The sequence below is a fragment of the Balaenoptera physalus genome, assembly GCF_965194825.1.
Source record: "Balaenoptera physalus genome assembly, chromosome: 7".
Taxonomy (NCBI): domain Eukaryota; kingdom Metazoa; phylum Chordata; class Mammalia; order Artiodactyla; family Balaenopteridae; genus Balaenoptera; species Balaenoptera physalus.
Window position 1 is genome coordinate 113271376 of NC_138886.1, and position 21950 is coordinate 113293325.

Below are 21950 nucleotides of genomic sequence, written 5' to 3' on the forward strand. Positions count from 1 at the left end.
TCAGTATTTGTGGCGCACAGGCTTAGTTGCTCCACGGCATGTGGGATCTTCCTGGACCAGGGCTCGAACTGGTGTCCCCTGCATTGGCAGGCGGATTCTTAACCACTGCACCACCAGGGAAGCCCCAACCTATCCAAATTCTTACAGTAAGTGCTAGAGCTGGGGTGTGAATTGTATTTCTGATTCCAGAGACTACTAACCACCTACCTGATCATGTCAAATGTGAAATCTTCCATTTTATTTCCTCTACTGAATCACAAACATTCTATCAGTGACTTTTTAAGCTGTGTTAAGGTCATTGAGTTCATTAATATTGTAAGTTTGCTAAAGAAAGAGCTAAGAAGTTTGTCTTAACGTAGAACATTAGGAAAATAATAAAATACACTCAGGTTTCTTCAGACAATATGACTTCTGACAATATGTCTAAATAGGAGCATCAGCAATTAAAGTCTGAACCAGTAAAATCTGGAAAGAACACACTCTTTGAGACATCACAGGCCTTACATATTTGGGGAGATCTCCAAAGAGTCCCCCAGTTCAAAAATTATTATGAATTGGAACCAGCACAATAAGGGGCTAGGGCTCGTCAAACAGAGTCAATTAGGTGGATGAGATGGGAAAGGTAACCTAAGTGTGGTTGCTGTTGGCGGAAGTTGAGACTTGGGCCAGCTGGGAAGTTGAGAAAGGGAGCCAGAACTCCCTTGCTAGCCTAAATCATCAGGGTCATAGGCTGAAGTGTTTGCAGGTTAGTTGTACCTCCTGGCAATCAGCTGGAACAAATTCTTTCTCCAGGATTCCCACTGACTGATTAACCAAATAGCTCACAATATAAAGACACCAAACACATGAGAAAACAAGCCACTATGACTGAGAGTCATTGGATATAGCAACATCAAACTTAGAACTGTCGATACTGAAATTGTCAAAACTGAATAATAGAATAGATAAGTGTTTAACATTTATGGAAATAACAGATACAGTCACAAAGATTACAAATCTACAAGAAATTACTTGGAATAGAAGATTTTTTAAAAATTAAGCATCCAGAAAGATAATTTTTGAAATAGAAACTCAATTGATGAATTTCTGAAATATAAAACAGCAGTTTAGACTGCTGTTTGAAGAGAAATTTAATGAACTAGTAGTAGGTGAAAATAAAGGTATCCAGAATGCAGTAAGAGAGACAAGGAAAATATGAAAGTGATGTTAAGAGAAATGGAGGACAGAATGAGAAGGCCTAATAGGAATATAGAGTCCCAGGAGGGAGTTCCAGGAGGGAATTGAGAAAACATAGGAGAGACAATATTTCAAGAGATAATGGCTGCAAATATTCCACAACTGCTAAACATGCGCATTCACAGACCAAGGAGGTTCTATATACCACTAGCAGGATAAATAAAAAGAAATCCACACTTTAGTGAAACTGTAGAACACCAAAGACAGGACTCTTGAAAACAGTCTCAAAAAAGGACATCATCTAAAAAAGACCAACAGGTAGAATGACAGCAGAGTCCTTAACAATAACAGTGAAAGCCAGAAGACGATATATTATCTTTTAAATGTTGAGAGAAAAAAAACTTTTCAGGGACTTCCCTGGTGGCTCAGTGGATAAGACTCCGCGCTCCCAATGCAGGGGGTCTGGGTTCGATCCATGGTCAGGGAACTAGATCCCACATGCATGCCGCAACTAAGAGTTCGCATGCCACAATTAAGGAACCTGCCTGCTGCAACTAAGACCTGGTGCAACCAAATAAATAAATATTTAAACAAAAACAAAAACAAACTTTTCAACCAGAATTTTGTACCTTGTAAAACTGTTGTGGTAGACCTGGGGATGCATTGCCAGATGCCCTTTAAAGAAAGGCATGCTGCTCAGCTGCAGGGAGTGGGGTCAGCAGACACCCTTCAGGTGCAGAGAGCTGCTTTATCTGAGGTCAGGCCGTATCTGGGGTGGCCTGCAACCAGCGATTGTTAGGTGGGCTAAGAAGGCCTGGCCATTGGCCCAGCATGGGACCCTCTGAAGGTCCTTATTCACTCCACAGCTCCCTACCAGTTTGGCAAAAGGCTTTTCTGAGAATGCACAGCAGGTCATTTTCTTCTGCCCAATCCTGCTTCCACTCTTTCCTTCACAGATACTGTTCCCTAATAAAGATCTTGCACTGCAAACTTCATCTTTGCATGTTCTGGAAAATTCAAATTTGTTCTCAAAAACAGAGATGTAATAAAGCCATTTCCATAGAAACAAAAACTGTGAGTTTACCACCAAAAGACTTGTACTAAAAGAACTTCTAAAAGTTATATTTCAAGAAAAATGAAAATGACCTCATAGATAGTAGGAAATGCAAGAAGGAATGATGAGGAAATAAAGTTGTGAACATATATATACAACTAAACAAATATTATTTCTATAAAATACCAATAACAATGTGTAATTTGGAAAGACATCTAAAATCCTGTAGAAAAAAAAATACAGCAAAATGTATATATAGACCAGAATTGGGTTAATGCTATAATCAGCTGCATCAGATATCAATTGATGATTTAGAACTCCTGACAGATGCCCTCCCCACCCCCCTTTTATTGCTCTTCTCATAGGCCTCTTGTTCTTTAGGGTTTTTTAAAATTCTGATTCTGTTTTTTAATTTAATTTTTTGAATAGGTGACTTGTAATGTTTATAATGTTAAAAATATATATTGTGAAGCATTATTCCTACTCCTGTTCCTCGTATTCTCAATTTTCGCCCCCTCTCCATCTCTACCAGTAACTGCCATATATGGTTTCTTGTATGTATTTCCAGAGTTTGTTTTTCCATAAGGTTGTTTTGAGAAGTAAGTCACAATATACTTAAAAGAGCCCAGCACACACTAGGAGGTCACTAAATTTAATTCCCTTCTCTCCATAACCATCTTATGACCTTAAGACCCAGAAAGGATAGTTGTGCAGTTATTTTGCTGCTGAATGTCATATTTTTTGCTTTATGTCCATAAACGTAAATTAGAACCATAAAACCATGTTTTCATACATGTCATATCCTTAATGAAAAGTTCATAGAGCTTTCCTAGCCTTGGGCTAAACTGAAACTGAAAAGGCAAAATATTTTTTAAAGTGAATATGATTAATAGAACCTTGTGTGTTTTCTGAAAAGTGATTCTGGTGTTTCAGAATATGATATTCATAAAATTAGAAAGTTTGGTTGTGCCTATATTTCCTAAGATGCAAATTGTTTTATTATTTCAAGTATTGTAGAATGTGAGATTAGTTTTTTCTTTTTTTTTGATTGAGGTATAATTGACATATAACATATTAGTTGCAGGTATACAACATAATGATTCAATATTTGTATATTTTGCAAAGTGATCACCACAATAAATCTAGTTAACATCCATCACCATACATAGTTAAAAAAATTTTTTTCCTTGTGATGAGAACTTTTAAAATCTACTCTCTTAGAAACTTTCAGAAATGCGATATAGTATTGTTAACTACAGACACCAAGCTGTACATTAAATTCCCATGACTTATTTATTTTATAACTAGAAATTTGTACCTTTTGACCACCTTCACCCATTTCATCTATCACCCACCATTTGCCTCTGGCAACCACCAATCTGTTCTAAGTTTGGTGGGTTTTTTGGGGGGGGGGCAGTTAAGATTCCACATATAAATGAGATTGTAAGGTATTTGTTTTTCTGTGTCTGACTTAATTTCCCTTAGCATAAGCCCTCAAGGTCCATCCATGTTGTCACAAATGGCAAAATGTCATCCTTTTTTATGGCTGAATAGTATTCCATTGTATATGTATACCACATATTCTTTATCTATTCAACCATCAGTGGGCACTTAGCTTGTTTCCATGTCTTGGCTATTGCGACTAATGCTGCAGTGAACATGAGGTGCATGTATCTTTTCAAGTTAGTGTTTTTGTTTTCTTCGAATAAATTCCCGGAAGTGGAATTGCTGGATCATATGGTGGTTCTGTTTTTTATTATTTGAGGAATCTCCATACTCTTTTCCATAGTTACTGCACCACTCTTCACTCCCACCAACAGTGCACAAGGGTTCCCTTTTCTCCACATCCAACACTTATTTTTTGATAATAGCCATTCTGACAGTTGTGAGGTAATATTGTGGTTTTGATTTGCATTTCCCTGATGATTAGAGATGTTGAGCATCTTTTCAAGTACCTGTTGGCCATCTGTATGTCTTCTTTGGAAAAATGTCTATTCAGATCTTCTGCCCATTTTTTTTTTTTTTTTTTTTTAATTTTATAGCTACTTTTTATTTTTATTTATTTATTTATTTTTGGCTGTGCTGGGTCTTCGGTTCGTGCGAGGGCTTTCTCTAGTTGCGGCAAGTGGGGGCCACTCTTCATCGCGGTGCGGGGACCGCTCTTCATTGCGGTGCGCGGGCCTTTCACTATCGCGGCCCCTCCCGTTGCGGGGCACAGGCTCCAGACGCGCAGGCTCAGTAGTTGTGGCTCACGGGCCCAGCTGCTCCGTGGCATGTGGGATCTTCCCAGACCAGGGCTCGAACCCGTGTCCCCTGCATTAGCAGGCAGATTCTCAACCACTGCGCCACCAGGGAAGCCCTGCCCATTTTTTAATTGGATTGTTTGGGGTTTTTTATTGAACTGTTTGAGTTCTTTATATATTTTGGATAGTAACCCCTTAACAGATGTAAGATTTGCAAATATTTTCTCCCATTCAGGAGGTTGCCTTTTCATTTTGTTGGTGGTTTCCTTTGCTGTGCAGAAGCTTTTTAGTCTGATGTAATCCCACTTGTTTATTTTTGCTTTTGTTACCTTTGCTTTTCGTGTCAGATCCAAAAAATCATTACTGAGACTGATGTCAAGGAGCTTGCCACCTGTGTTTTCTTCTGGGAGTTTTATGGTTTCAGCTCATATGTTCAAGTCTTTAATCCATTTTGAGTTTATTTTTGTGTGTGGTGTAAGATAGGGGTCCAGTTTCATTCTTTTGCATGTGGTTGTCCAGTTTTCCCAACACCATTTATTAAAGAGACTGTTCTTTCCCTATTGTGTACTCTTGGCTCCTTTATCAGAAATTAATTGACCATATATGCACTGGTTTATTTTTGGAGTCTATTCTGTTCCATTGATCTATGTGTCTTGTTTTTGTTCCAGTACCATATTGTTTGATTAGTGTAGCTTGTAATATAGTTTGAAATCAGACAGCATGAATGATGCCTCCAGCTTTGTTCTTCTTTCTCAGGATTGCTTTGGCTATTTGGGTCTTTCGTGGTCCCATACACATCTTAGGATTTGTTCTATTTCTGTGAAAAATGCCATTGGAATTTTGATAGGACTGCTCTGAATCTGTAGATTGCTTTGGGCAATATGGATATTTTAACAGTATTAGTTTTTCCAGTCTATAAGAATGGAATATCTTTCCATTTATTTGTCTTCAGATTTTTTGTATTTAATATCTTATTTTCTTGTTGTAAATCATGAGATTACAGGACAATTTTGTGGAGTTTCAAAGAACTCATTTCTGAACATGGTCTATCTCCTAAATAGTTTTTCCAGGCTGAGGAAGTTGATCTTTTGTTGTAATGCTTAGGAAAGTCTAAGCCATGTTTTCTGTTTCATTATTCTATACTTAATAACAAACTAATTTTTAAAATTTTTACTGGTTATTCTTCAGTTCATATATAGAAGAAAGAATGGAACTTTTCAATATGGTTTACCTTTAATTTGATTTGGTTTGAGAAAAAAAAATACTTTATTACTTTAATCCAAAAAAAAAAGGTTATGCTTTTCACAGATGAATGAGCATCATTATCCTGTGAATTCTGATTAAGAGTTTTCTGTGTGCATCAAGATTAAGCATAAATTCTACGGAGTTTTAAATTATTTGTTTCCCAGTTATTGCATCCATTATTGTAAAGTATGTGTGTGCAGAATACTGTTGCATTTTCTAGCTATTTCTAGTTCTTAAGATTAAAGTGACATAAGAGTAATGATCATTTTTTCCCTCAGTATAATGGATGAAAGTTCAAGATGTTGTCCTTTGCTTAATCAAATGTAACTTCTGAAGAAGTAGAATTTTCTGTTTCATAATGTCATCAAAGCAAAGGAATAGAATTGAGATAACTTATTTCTGTGTTCATTTTAAGTTCTTGAGTGAATTTTGGCTTTAAGCCTTTTCTTAACCTAATTTGTGAGTTTTCCATGAGGTTAATTAAATAATAGGCACAATATATCCAGATGTCATGATAAATCTTTGAGATGTTAATATTCTGTGGTTATTCTTCTGAGTATATGTGCTCTGTACCAATTCCTTTCTAACCAGACATGCTCTCCTTTATTTCCTGTCAGTTTACTGAAGCCATTTTCTCATCTTTTTCCCTGACCAGTCTGTCACTTGGAAAGTTGTGTGTCCCTTAAATAATGGGATAAAAATTTGTTCTTTGATCATTAAATTTTATTTTTTATTTATCTAAAAGTTGACATCACCCAGAGTTTTACAGCAGTCATTGGTAAAGTTAATTAGGATCTAAATTGTTTACCTTTCCTCATTGCCATTAGCCATTCTTGAATTTAGAAGAAAGCATTCTTTTAAGGTAGTCTTTGTGTTTGGAAAAGAAAATGAGATTATTTGCAAAATATTTGAAATGTGGAGTTTGTTTTATCATTTCCTCTATTGATTGAAGGAAAGCTTGGGAATTGAAATACCAGCTTACTATACATATTTTTCACAGGGTTACAAATAAATCAGTGGGCCACGGATGGCAGAAGATAAACTTAGAAGTAAAAGGAAGATAGCTTGATAAAGATCTAGTTAAAGGGGTGAATTACTAATTAGTTCTCTACCCTACCTAGTGCCTCTTTAATTTCAAAATTATTGCCTCTCTGAAAGGAACAAAGTATTTTGAAATTATAGGAGCCTTGACTTCCTTTTTGTCCTTTATTTTTAAAAGGTATTATAACTGTTTCTGACATACAGGTATTTATATGTATTTTTGTATGTCATATACATGTATATTATAAAGAATAATACATTGAACAACAATAGATTTATCACTCATTTAATAAATAAAACAATAACAAAACACCAGGTCCCCCTCCCTGATTGAATCTCCCTTCTAAACTATCATTATCCAGGATTCGGTGTTATTGCGTATTTACTTATATATTTACTCATATATATATTTACCTAAACAATATATTAGTTGAAGTATTTAAAAACTTTACAGTGTCAAAACTGTATGTATTTTTGCAGCTTGCTTTTGTCATTCATTCTTTTTGTGAGATTTATCTATGGTAATATGTACAGTATGTGTTGATTTGCTGTCTTTGCTGTTCAGTATTCTATTGTATGAATATATCACATTTGTTTATTTTACTCTTAATGTATATTTAGGTTGCACGTTGTTTTTACTCTATTATAAATAATACTGCTGTGAGTATTGTGCATCCATGTGAGTTTCTCTAGAATGTATAACTAAAAATGGAACTGTTGGATCTTGTGAATCTTCAGCATTACCAGATGTTGCTAAATTGTTTCCCAAAGTCGTCCCAATTTAGAACCTCATATGAAAGTACAGTGAGTTCTCATTGTTCTACATCCTCACCATCACACTGATACCAATTGTCAGACTTTTAAATTTTTGTCAGTCTTATTGGCAATCCTCTTTGCTATTTTAATTTGTATTTCCCTGATTACTAGTGAGATTGAACTTCTTTTCTTATATAACTTACAATAAGTTAAATAACTTATTAGCTATTTAGATTTCCTCTTCTGTGAATTGCTTGTATATACACACATATATTCTGGATTATAATTTCTTAGCTTTATGCATTACAGATACCATATAACTTTGGTTTTTCATTGTTTTAATGGTGTCCTTTGATGTGCAGAAGTTTAAAATTTTAATATATGTATTATTTATTCTTTTTCTTTTTTTTTTTTTAATTGTATCTTATTTAAGAAATCTCTACCCAAAGGTTGTAAATAATATTCTCCTCTGGGACTTCCCTGGTGGCACAGTGGTTAAGAATCCGCCTGCCAATGCAGGGGACACAGGTTTGATCCCTGGTCTGGGAAGATCCCACATGCCACGGAGCAACTAAGCCCATGCGCCACAACTACTGAGCCCACGTACTGCAGCTACTGAAGCCCCCACCCCTAGAGCCCATGCTCCACAACAAGAGAAGCCACCGCAATGAGAAGCCCACGCACGGCAACGAAGAGTAGCCCCAGCTCACTGCAACTAGAGAAAGCCGGCATGCAGCAATGAAGACCCAACACAGCCAAATAAATAAATAAAAATAAATAAATAAATTTTTAAAAATAGATGGTGAGTTAGCTTACCTTGTTAAAAAAAAATTCTCCTTTGTTTTCTTTTAACAGTTTTAAAGTTTTGCTTCTTCTCAGATTTGGATTTTTAGTCTATAGAATTTATTTTCAGATCTGGAGTGAGGAGGCAATGTCATTTTTAAAATATGTAGATGTGTAGTTAGCACTATTTATTGACTAGTCCATCCTTTCTCCTCTGATCTGTAATGCTGCCTCTGTCAGACAGTATCAAGTTTCCATCTGTGAAACTTATTTTGCTGTTCTACAGTCTGTTTTCTATCCTTGTCTTGATCTTCTATCATTGTCTTAATTACTGTAGGTCTTAATTCTGATAGGTCTTTATATCTGATAGGGTGAGTATGTGAGTTTTCAAAGCAGAATAACAGTAAAGGCAGATAAAGCCTATATAGTGTAATAAGGGCACAAAATTTGGAATCCAAAAACCTCCATTCCAGAACTGTTGTCACTTATCAACATGACAGACTCTGCATGAGCCCGATCAATAGTTTATTTTTATGTGGGCTTTAGATGACCACAGCCTCAATATAAGACAACATTTTGTAATGAAAAATTTTTTTAATGAAAACAAATCTAATACAATATGTGTCTCCATTAGTAAAGGATAGATTCCACTTGATAGGGAAAGAAGCCAGGGACTCTGCTGACCTGATTCAAAGCCAGAATCTCAGAAACAATAATTGGGGCACCACAATAACCATAAATATGCCCTTGGTGGTTTTCTTCTTCTGGAAGACTTTTTTTTTAATTAAAAAGAATTTAAGCCCCAGGGTCTTTGGTGGATTATGGATCTAAACTGGGAAAACAAAAGTCAGGAAAATATTTTCCATGTTGTGACAGAATAAAGTCATATTGCAAAATTCTGTTGATTAAAATTAGAGTGGTGTTAGTGAAGATCCGTTGTTCAGAAGATAGTGAATATAGGCTGTTCACAGCTAGCCAGGCTGTTGTAGAAAAAGGACAGTGATCAAGTATAGGGCTTGCGGTGGATGCTGATTGTCTCCTTTCTCTGCCTGGGATTCTCCTTCAGTTCCCAGTAAATAGAGCAAAAAAATATATCAGATGAGTTTTTTCAATTGTTAAGGTGGTATTTTTTTAATTTAATTTTTATTTTATATTGGAGTATAGTTGATTTATAATGTTGTGTTAGTTTCAGGTGTACAGCAAAGTGATTCATTTACGCATATACATATATCCATTCTTTTTCAGATTCTTTTCCCATATAGGTTATCACAGAATATTGAGTAGAGTTCCCTGTGCTATACAGTAGGTCCTTGTTGATTATTTTTTATATAGTAGTGTGTATATGTTAATCCCAAGCTCCCAATTTATCCCTCTTTCCCACCTTTCCCCTTTGGTAACCATAAGTTTATTTTCAAAGTCTATGAATCTGTTTTGTAAATAAGTTCATTTGTATCATATTTTTAGATTCCACATATAAGTGATATCATGTGATACTTGTCTTTCTCTGACTTACTTCAGTTAGTATAATAATCTCTAGGTTCATCCATGTTGCTACAAATGGCATTATTTCTCTCTTTTTTATGGCTGAATAATATTCCATTGTATATATGTACCACTTCTTCTTTATCCATTCCTCTGTCGATGGACATTTAGGTTGCTTCCATGTCTTGGCTATTTTAAACAGTGCTGCAATGAACATTAGGGTGCATGTATCTTTTTGAATTTTGGTATTCCCCAGATATATGCTCAGGAGTGGAGTTGCTGGATCATATGGTAGTTCTATTTTTAGTTTTTTAAGGAACTTCCATACTGTTCTCCATAGTGGCTGTACCAATTTACATTCCCACCAGGAGTGTAGGAGGGTTCCCTTTTCTGCACACCCTCTCCAGCATTTGTTGTCTGTAGACTTTTTGATGATGGCCATTCTCACTGGTGTGAGGTGATACCTCATTGTAGTTTTGATTTGCATTTCTATAATAATTAGTGATGTTGAGCATCTTTTCATGTGCAAGGTGGTATATTTTAACATCAATAGGAATATAGTATTTTCAAAGGACAGTTACAAAAGAATACTTTGAAGTTTTTCATTTGTCCATATTAATTATATAAGGAACTAAGATATTTAGTGGATTCCGCCCCCTCCCCCCCCCAAAAAAGGTCTATAGGCATTCAGTTCATTATAGGGATATTTTAAAATAAAAACTGAATGTTGTATTCCTTTTCCTTTATTTAAATATTTTTCTTTAGTGGGTTTTGCCTTTCTAGCTAGTACATGTTGTGTTTTACATACCAACTGCCTGCATTTTTGTGTGTTCCTTGTGTGACTTACAACCAGATAATAATGCATTCTCCTTCCTCTTTCTTTTTCCTTATTTATAAGGCAAAACTCCTTTCCTTATAGCAATAACTTGCATTCTTCCCCAGTATCTTGGCCTTCTGGCTCCAACACTCTTTACCAATAGCACATTCACAAAATAGGTGTTGCTTGAGTTGCTTTCTCACTGTATCCTTATCATGGCAGGTACTGACTTGTCTTCCCTAGGAGTTTGACTTTAACCAGAACCTTATAATACAAAATGTTCCATGTTGCAACCCTGTGTCCTCCAATTCTCCTCTGTACTATCTTGTCTAATTGATGGTTTTGGTTGTTGCTGTTATTACTGATTTTGTTTTTAGCACTCCTTCCCTGTAATTCAAGCATTTCTGTTATGTGGACAGTATTTCTAATCTATGAAAGACAATACAGTGCAGTTTAAAAGCACTGTAGAAGTTACAAGATGTGGTTTTTCCCTAGGCTCTCTTTTTCTCCCCTCCTCCTTTTCTGGGTAAACTTATCCAGTCCCATATTTTAGATTATATAGCTCAACTTTGTTTCTGAGCTCCAGACATATATCTATTTATGTGACATTTCCAACTTAACATGTCTAAAATAGAATTCTTAATTTTTCTCCTTAAACCTGCTTCCTGCATCCTATCCCCAGTTCTTTGCATTCAGTAAATGGTATTACCATTCATGAGTTGCTCAGACTCATATTTGGAGCCATCTTTGAGCCTCCCTTTCTCACATACCTCATCACACTCAATCCATCAATTTATCACCACCTCCACTTCTACCTTAGTCCAAGCTATCTGATACTTCCACAGTGGCCTTCCAATTCATCTTCTTGCTTCTTTTCTTGTTCCTTTACAATTTATTTCCAACACAGTAGCCAGGGCGATCTTTTAAAAACATAAATGAGATTTTGTTGCACCTTTAAACAAAACTCTGCAATATTGGGCTTCCTATTAGTCTTAGAATAAAACCCAAAATTCTTAATGTTGCCTGCAGGGCCATATGTAATTTGGCCCCTTCCTACTTCCTTGACTTATGTTGTACTGTTCTCCTCCTTGCATCCTCAGCTCTAGTCACGCTGGTTTCCATGTTATTGTTCTTCAGAGACAACAAATTTGTTCTCTCAGGATTATTGTTATTGCTGTTCCTTCTTGAAATACTCTTACTGCACAATATAGTTCAAATCCCTGCTTAATTGTTAAGTCCTTGGAGAAGCCTTTCTAACCACTTTGATACATGCCCCATCTACTATACTGCATCCTAAATGCTATTCCCTACCCTGCTTTAGTTCTGAGTTTATTACTACCTGAAATTAAAAGATTCCTTTATTTCCTTGTTGACAACATTCCATCGTCACCCTGCCCCCATCCCTCCCTAGAATGTAAACTCTAAAGGACAGGGAATTTTCTGACTCATTTATAGTTATCTCTTTACCAGGACATTGTAGGCACTCAGTATTTAAGTGACTGAATTAATTAGCTACGTGACCTTGAGCAAATCAATTCACTTCCCTAGACTTTGATTCCACATATATAAAACAAAGGGATTTGACTGTATCTATAAGATCTCTGAAGAAGAGTGTTTTAGACTACAGATGATCAATCATCTGGAATTGAAGGCAACCCCGAAGTCTTTAAGTTCAGACCCCCTATTTAATATATAGAGGTCACATTGCTCTGGACAGTGCTCCTTTCACATCACACAGTACCTCTAATTCAGTGCTCAACTCTGATTAAATCTCCCTCTATACTTCTTTGATTACAACTTTACTAGCTTTAATTTTTAGATTCTTGACGTTCCTTTTCATTATATTGTTTCTGTAAGCCGCATCTTTACATTTACAAATAATTGTTTTTCTTCATTCATTCATTGTTTTATCACTGTTCATTGAATATAAGCAGATGTGATTTGAAGAATGCTTCTCAATGGTCACATTCTTCCCCTTACCTCCCTCCACTTTTTTTTTTTAGTATATATTTGTTTATTTATTTGGCTGCGCTGGGTCTTTAGTTGGCGGCGTGCGGGATCTAGTTCCCTGACCAGGGATCGAACCCCAGCCCCCTGCTTTGGGAGCCTGGAGTCTTAACCGCTAGACCACTGGGGAATTCCCCCTCCCTCAACTTTTATGGGAACTTTTTCTTTTTTGTGAGTCAAAAAAATGTTTACAATAAAAAAAAATGTATATAATCATGTTCACATGTACATCTTAGCTAGTACTGTAGGTTTTTAAATCATGGAAAAGGAAAATAACTTTTGGAGTAAAATCGGACATAATAAAAACTAGTCTTTAATTCCCCTAGAAACTTTTTAAAGATTAATAGGATGAATGACTTTGCCTATTCCAACCCCTTAATTTTCAGATGGGGAAATTTAAGTGCATAGCGGCATAGGAAACACTAGGATAAACAAAGATAAACAGTTCCTTCAGCACTTCTCAGAGCCTTTAATATTATATGAATGTACATGTGAATCTCCAAGAGGGGGTTATAATATCCAAATTTTATTTTACCACAGACTATCTTATTATGGATTACCTTTTAGTATCTTCTGGGACAGTAGTGCTTCATGTAGTACCACATGTTTGAGCATTTATGAGGTGTCAAGCATAGTTCTAAGTACTTTACATGTTTTAACCCATTTTACATACTATATGTATTTGTTCTTTCTTAACACTATGTGAAAATCTATCTTTAAGAAGCAGTGTGCCAAAGCAGAGAATGCAAGAAATCGCAAGAAGGGGTGTGTGTGTGTCAATGCAGAATATAAGTCCTGTGCGTTGATTCATTTACAGTTAATTCATCATGTTTTCCATCTAGTTGATCATTGATCTGTTTATATAGCTTACTTTAAATATTTGTGATACTCACTGTATACTATGTATTAAATATCAATATAATTTTTTGATAGTTTTAGGGTGATTCATCTGCAGAACATTTATTGATATCGGCTAATCCAAATTTACATTGTATCATAAGCTTTTGGCATTCTGTTAATATGATAAAAGTTTTCCTGGTTAAATATGTTTTATAAATGTTGATTATATATATATGGTTTTCTCCACTTTAAGAAATTTCAAAATATCAGGAAAAATTATTGTAAGAACATGCTCAGAGAAAAAACACACTTCCCCATCACTATTTACATTTTCCTGTATATTTTGGTATCATTTTGGTGGCTACTGTTTACATATGCACCCCACCCCTTGCCTCTAGCCAGTGAACCACACTTCTTGCTCTTGTGTGGTCCCTTTCCTTGAATTGGGCTGGCCCTGTGACTTGCTTTTGATTAGTAGAATGCAGCAGAAGTGATTCTGCATGACCTTGAGACTAAGTCATAAAAAGACTTCGGCTTTTGCCAGGTCTGTTGGAATGCTTGCTCTGGGAGAAACCAGCCTCTAGTAAGAAGTCAGACTGCTCTTAAACCACAAGATGTATGGACTCCCAATGTAGTCATATATGGAAAGGCTGCATGAAGGGAAGGAGGGATGGAGAGAGATCCCTAGCCAGCTCCCACCTTTCCAGCAGTGCTAGTTAAGATGCCAGACATTTGAGTGAAGAAGTCATCTTTATATGTATGTCCAGCTCTGTCTTACATTCAGATGATTCTAGCCCCAGCTGTCATCTGACTGCAACTACATGTGAGAACCCAAGTGAAAGTCACCCAGCTGAGCCTAGTCAACTCACAGAACTGTTAGAGATAATAAATTTTTGTTTTAAGCCATTAAAACCATTTTGGTGTGGTTTCTTACACAGCAATAGATGACCAGAACAATGCATGGTGGTATGTAACAAAACACACCAAAAAGTCATATTTGATATATGTATAAATAATATGTTGTGTTATGGATATTACGTATAATCTTAAAACAAAAATGTGATTATATTTGATACAGTAGTCGACACCTAGTAGCATACTAGGGCTGGCTCACAAGAGACAGTTGTGCACATTTCTACATGACTTCACGTTCAGTGATATCACTTTGGTAGCTTGAAATAGCCATGGTTGGTGTATTTATACCACAGAAAGTGGCAGATGCTACAAACCAGGGCTTCCCTTCATCTAGAAAGCCAGTTAAACATTTACCAGCACACCACTGTCTGTTACTTCCTTTTTTCACTTTACATTATCATTTCTGAATGGCTACTTATTTGGTTATTTGGATGCACCATATTTAAGTAATCCCCTATTATTAATCTATTATTTCTTTAGGGTGTATTTCTTGAAATAGAATTTCTGGATTAAATGGTGTACACATTTAAATTTTTGATAAGTATTACAAGATTATGTGCCAGAAAGATTATACCAATTTGTATTCCCCCTCCCCAACAATGAAGATATTTCCTCATACGCCACCCAACTCTTATTTTTGTATTTGGAATGCTCATACTTAAAAAAAAAAATTAAGTTCTCTGTACTGCTTTTATTCTTAAAATTTTTAAAAACATAATATATTCATGTGGTTTAAAACCCCAAAGTTACATAAGTATATGGGAAAAGGTCTCCCCTCTGTTTATACCTGTATTTCCCAGTTTCCCAGTACCCTTTTCAAGGGTAACTTGAATGTTACAAAGAATCTGTGTATCATTTCAGAGATGTTTATGTATATAAAAGCAAGTAGGTTCTTTTTTTTCTTATTTATTTATTTATTATACAGCAGGTTCTTATTCTGTTTTATACATATTAGTGTGTATATGTCAATCCCAATCTCCCAATTCATCCCACCACCATCATTGCCGCCCCCCCGCTTTCCCCCTTTGGTGTCCATATGTTTGCTCTCTACATCTGTGTCTCTTTCTTTTTTTTTCTCTTTTTTATTTAACATCTTTATTGGAGTATAATTGCTTTACAATGTTGTGTTAGTTTCTGCTATATAACAAAGTGAATCAGCTATATGCATACATATATCCCCATATCCCCATATCCCCTCCCTCTCGTGTCTCCCTCCCAACTTTATCCCACCCCTCTAGGTGGTCACAAAGCACCGAGCTGATCTCCTTGCGTGATGCAGCTGCTTCCCACTAGCTTTGTATTTTACATTTGGTAGTGTATATATGTCAGTGCTACTCTCTCACTTCGTCTCAGCTTACCCTTCCCCCTCCCCACGTCCTCAAGTCCATTCTCTATGTCTGCGTTTTTATTCCTGTCCTGCCCCTGGGTTTGTCAGAACCATTTTTTTCTCTAGATTCCATATATATGTGTTAGCATACAATATTTGATTTTCTCTTTCTGACTTACTTCACTCTGTATGACAGACTTTAGGTCCGTCCACCTCACTACAAATAGTTCAATTTCATTTCTTTTTATGGCTGAGTAATATTCCATTGTATATATGTGCCACTTCTCCTTTATCCATTCATCTGTCGATGGACACTTAGGTTGCTTCCATGTCCTGGCTATTGTAAATAGTGCTGCAGTGAGCATTGTGGTACATGACTCTCTTTGAATTATGGTTTTCTCAGGGTATATGCCCAGTAGTGGGATTGCTGGGTCATATGGTAGTTCTATTTTTAGTTTTTTAAGGAACCTCCATACTGTTCTCCATAGTGGCTGTATCAGTTTACATTCCCACCAACAGTGCAAGAGGGTTCCCTTTTCTCCACACCCTCTCCAGCATTTATTGTTTGTAGATTTTTTGATGATGGCCATTCTGACCAGTGTGAGGTGATACCTTATTGTAGTTTTGTTTTGCATTTCTCCAATGATTAGTGATGTTGAGCATCCTTTCATGTGTTTGTTGGCAATCTGTATATCTTCTTTGGAGAAATATTTATTTAGGTCTTCTGCCCATTTTTGGATTGGGTTGTTTGGTTTTTTGATATTGAGCTGCTTGTATATTTTGGAGATTAATCCTTTGTCTGTTGCTTCATTTGCAAATATTTTCTCCCATTCTGAGGGTTGTCTTTTCATCTTGTTTATGGTTTCCTTTGCTGTGTAAAAGCTTTTAAGTTTTATTAAATCCCATTTGTTTATTTTTTTTTCCATTTCTCTAGGAGGTGAGTCAAAAAGGATGTTGCTGTGATTTATGTCATAGAGTGTTCTCTATGTTTTCCTCTAAGAGTTTTATAGTGTCTGGCCTTACATTTAGGTCTCTAATCCATTTTGAGTTTATTTTTGTATATGGTGTTAGGGAGTGTTCTAATTTCATTCTTTTACATGTAGCTGTCCAGTTTTCCCAGCACTACTTATTGAAGAGGCTGTCTTTTCTCCATTGTATATTCTTGCCTCCTTTATCAAAGATAAGGTGACCATATGTGCGTGGGTTTATCTCTGGGCTTTCTATTGTGTTCCATTGATCTATATTTCTGTGTTTGAAAAGCAAGTATATTCTTTGTCTCCCTCTTTTTTACTCAGTAGTAACTACTTTACACACTTCATCTTGCTTTTGTCATTTAACAGTATATGTTAGAGATCAATACCTAAAGAGAAAAGGCTTCCTTAGTGTTTTTTATGACCTCATAATATGCCACTGACTGAATAAACCACATTGTTTCTAGTATTTTGCTATTGCAAACAATCTGTTTATGTATGAACAGATTTACATATATGTGATATAGTTGTATCATAAATTTTTAAAAGGATTGCTTTATCAATGATTGTAGTATTTTATTGAGATATAATTGACATGTATTAGTTTCATAAAAGGTATAATTTTGATAAACATTACTAAATTGTTTTTTATAGAGGTTGTATGAATTTCTGTTACCATCTCCAATATATGAGACTACAGCTGAACCTTGAACAATGCAAGGGTTAGGGATGCTGACCCCCCCACGTAGTGGAAAATCTCTGTATAACTTTTTAGTGCTGTAGTATGTATTTATTGAAAAAAATCTGTGTATAAGTGGTCTGTGCAGTTCAAACCCGTGTTGTTCAAGGGTCAACTGTATTTTTACCACACATTTGCTAATAAAATGGCCTATGAGACTTATCTGATAGGCTAAAAAATAGAATTAGCATGTAATTTTAATTTTTTTAAACTATGAGTGAGACTGAGCTCTTATATTTAGATTTCATTTTCTGCAAGCTATCAATATCTTTTGCCTATTTTTCTTTAGGTGGTGGACTTATATTTACAGTCGGCCCTCCATATCCATGGGTTCTGCATCCGTGGATTCATCCAACCCCAGATTAAAAATATCTGGGAAAAAAAATTCCAGGAAGTTTCAAAAAGCAAAACTTAAATTTGCCGTGCACCAGCAACTATTTATCAATACATTGTATTTACAACTATTTACATGACATTTATATTGTATTAGGTATTATAAGTAATCTAGAAATTATTTAACGCACACAGGAGGATGTGTGTAGGTTAAATGAGAATACTGTGCCATTTTATATGAGGGATTTGAGCATCTGGGGAATTTGGTATCCATGAGAGGTCCTGAAACCAGTCCCCCAAAGATACCAAGGGAGGGGACTGTATTTGTAGTTCTTTATTTATTAACAAAATTAGCCCTTTTATCTACCATAATTTAACAATATATCTTTTGCAACAATTTTTCACAGCAATTTTATGTGAGCTTTTAAATTGTCTTTTGAGAGTTGTGGCCATGCAGAAATGTCGGGACTTTATGTAGACAGATTTGTCTATGATTACTTTTACAGCTTCTAGATTTTGTGTCATACCTAGAAAGTCATTCTCCACCCCAAGTATATAAGTGCTTTCATCTTGAACTTAATGGCTTCTTTTTTGTTGTTAATTTTTTTTTTACATTTGAATTTTTGATCTACTTGGAATTCATCTTGGTATGAGATATGGTATGGCTTCAGTGTTATTTTTTTCTAGATGCTTATCTAGAATCCGTTTGTTGAATAATTCATCTTTTTCTGAATGGTTTGAAATATCACATAAAATAAATACTAAAACTGTTTGCCTATGCCCCAGTGTAACACAATTTTATTAAAGCTTAATCTATTTCTCTTCTCTTTCAGCATTTTCCTGTTAAGTCTTGCTTGTTTGTTTTTCTGTATGAAATTTAATATCATCCTGTTTAATTCAGATAACTATGTTGGTATTTTTATTGGAATTGTGTTCAAATTTATGACTAAATCAAGGAGATTTTGCATTTTTATGATAGTGATTCTTTCTAGCAAAGAACATTTTAGAGGAAATATGTTTTAAAGCTTCTTCAAATACATCACTCATTTTTCTTATTAAATGTATTCCTAGGTGTTTTATCTCTTTTGTTACTATGGTTGTATTCGTTTGCTAGGGCTACCATAACAAGGTACCACAGACTGGGTGGCTTAAACAACAGAAATTTATTTTCTCACAGTTTTGGAGACTGGAAGTCTAAGATCAAGGTGCCAGCATAGTCCATTTCCTCTGAGGCCTTTCTTCTTGGCTTGTGGGGGGCCACTCTCTTAGTATTTCCTCACATGGTTTTTTCTGGTGGTCTTTTTCCTCATATGATCTTTTCTCACATGGTGCATCCCTGGTATCTATGGGTCCAAATTTCCTCTTCTTATAAGGACGTCAATCAGATTGGCTTAGGGCTCACCCATATAACCTCATTTAACCTTAATTACCTCTTTAAAGGCTCTATCTCTAACAAATCACATTCTGAGGTACTGGGAGGTAGGGTTTCAACATGTGAATTTTAGGAGGACCCATAACAATGGCAGATGAAGACTTTTCTTTCTTCCCTACTGACTGATACACATATGATCGTATATATGTATACATGATTTCTGTAGTTTACTTTTTGCCTAGTGACCTTGCTTATGATATATAGTAGTTTTTACTTTATTCTCAGCTTTTCCAGGGATAAAATTATTATTATTTATAAACAGGAATAATTGTATCTCCCTCTTCGTAGTTTTTATACCCTTAATTTATTTCTTTTGTTTAATTGCAGTCTGTTAGAACTGTTGAAACAAGGTTAAGAGTGGTGGTGGTGACCTAAATGGGAAGGAAATCCAAAAAAGAGGGGACATGTGTATACATATGGCTGATTGACTCTGCTGTGCAGTAGAAACTAACACAACATTGTAAAGCAACTATGCTCCAACAAAAATTTTAAAAAGGAAAAAAAAAATAAGCTCACCAGAAAAAAACGAAAGAGTGGTAGTGGTAAATACTCTTCTTGTATTCCTGACTTTAATGCAAATATTTAGTGCCTTTGGTGTTCCCGTTAAGCATGATAGAATTATTTTGTCACCTTAAGAGCTTATTCATCATCTGTATGTATTTTATTACAGTATTTAAAAGCCAAGAATAGATTCTTAATTTTATCAAACACCTTTTTGGCATACGTGAAAATGATTGTATATATCTTCCTGTTGATCCAACAGTGTGTTGAATTTATAAATCAGTTTCCTAATATTGAACTGTCCTTGCATTTCTATCTTTGGTCATGACTTATTCTTTGAACTTGCTGTTGAATTCTGTTTGCAAACAAGTTCATAAATGAGACATATATAGTTTTATTGTTTTATAGAGTTATGTTGCGTTAGGTGCAGTGTTCTTGCTTCTGGAATCAGTTTTTTAAATATTTTTCTGTCATTTGTTTTCATTAATTTTTAAGTTTATTGAAATGGAATTGAGCAAAGTAATCTCTTAAGATTATTTTAGTTTTGTTCTCTTTGTAATTTTTTACGTATTATCATTTCTCTGCGTGTGTGTGCGTGTATATGTGTGTGCATGTGTGTGTGTGTATTTGCTGTTTTTGTCCCTTTGTTGTTTTGATCAGGCTAGAGAATTTTTTTTTCAAATATTGAAGTTTGGGGTTTATTAATTTGTTTTTTGGTCTTGAAATTACTTAATTTCTTCTTTTATCTTCATTAATTCCTTCCATTTCTTTTTACTTTATTGATGGATAACACAGTTAATATTCTTAGTTAACTATTAGTCTATTAATTTGACTTATGGTTTCTTGTTCTGCAGAAGTTTTAAGTTTTTAATAATCAAAACTGTCCATCTTTTCCTTTTTTAACTTCTTTATTTCATATTACTCTTTAAAAAGGACCTTCTGCACCCATTATAAAAATATTCTTAATTCTTTTCATACTTTTATAATTTGCTTTTATCTGTCTAGATTTTATTTTTCTTTATTGTGTGAGGTGGCTTCTAAATTGTTTTGTTTCCAGGTAGACTGCCAACCATTTCAACGTCACTTATTAAATAGTCTATCTTTTCCCCATTTATTTGAAATACTTTTATCATATACTTAACTTTCCATGTTCTGTGAAAAATCCTACTGATCTTTTTGGATTGCATCAACTTTATAGGATTAATTTGGGGGATAATTGAATTGACATCTTTAAATCATTGAATATTTCCATATAGAAATATGGAGTATTTATCCATTTACTTCAGTTTTTTTCTATGTCCTTTGATAGCGTTTTATTATTTTCTTTTTCTTTATTGTTAGGTTTATTCCTAGGTGTTTTATAGTTTCTGTTGATATTATAAATGAAATTGTTTTCATTATGTTTCTTTTCTGGTTATTGGTGGTATATAGGAAAACATTCAATTTTTGCATATTAATCTTGTCCAACTTAGTTACTGAATCCTTTGATTGTTTCTTTTTGTTTTTCAGTTTCTCTTGGATTTTCTGGATAGTCTTTTTGTCTCTTTGTTCCCAGTTATTATACTAGTGTTTTGTTTTTTTTTTTAATTTTCTTTCTTTTAAGGGTATCTTATTAAATTGACTAATCTTATTCTCTATAGCTCCAGAGGACAGAACTAGGACAGATGGGCAGAATGGCTAGAGCTGTTTGAACATGGAAGAGACAACTTTGTATTTTATCATAACCACTGTACTGATTATATTCATAGAACAACTAAATTAAAAGCAAATTAATTTGTTAGGTAAAGAGTAAGACTAGATGACTTCTAAGTCTAAATGATAAGTTGAAAGTATAAAGAGAGAGAATCAAGGAGTGACTTTAAGAACACCTATATAGAGGGTAGTGGGGGACAAAAGGATAGTAGAGCAGGAGTAAGAGATCAAGAAGAAAGGGTAATGCCTGGTTAGGAGATTAAACCCGACTATGCAGTATCATAGAAGCTGGGAAGATGAAAGTTTTGTAAAGTATGAGATGGTCATCAATAACTGATACTATGTAGAAGTGTTTAAAAAAAAAGCAAGCCAACAAGAAGCCATTGTATTTGTTAATGAGAAGGTTATTTGTGATCTACTTTAGTGATTCTTTTTTTTAAATTTTTAATTATTTTTTTTATAGAAGTATAGTTGATTTACAATGTTGTGTTAGTTTCTGCTGTACAGCAAAGTGAGTCAGTTAAACATATACATATATCCAACTCTTTTTCATTTTCTATTCCCATATAGGTCATTACAGAGTGTTGAATAGAGTT

General features: G+C 34.9%; 1 protein-coding gene across 5 annotated transcripts in view; it reads left to right on the forward strand.

Moving 5' to 3' along the window:
- Positions 1–21950, forward strand: part of FZD3 (frizzled class receptor 3) — a 100801-nt gene that overhangs the window by 49172 nt on the left and 29679 nt on the right. Inside the window, exon 1 of one of the 5 annotated variants that reach the window (XM_082468893.1) lies at positions 19552–19703. The exons of the other annotated variants lie outside the window; for them this stretch is intronic. The gene's annotated coding sequence lies outside the window, so the exon portion shown is untranslated. Of the gene's footprint in view, positions 1–19551; positions 19704–21950 lie in introns of those variants that run through there. 5 annotated transcript variants of the gene reach the window in all.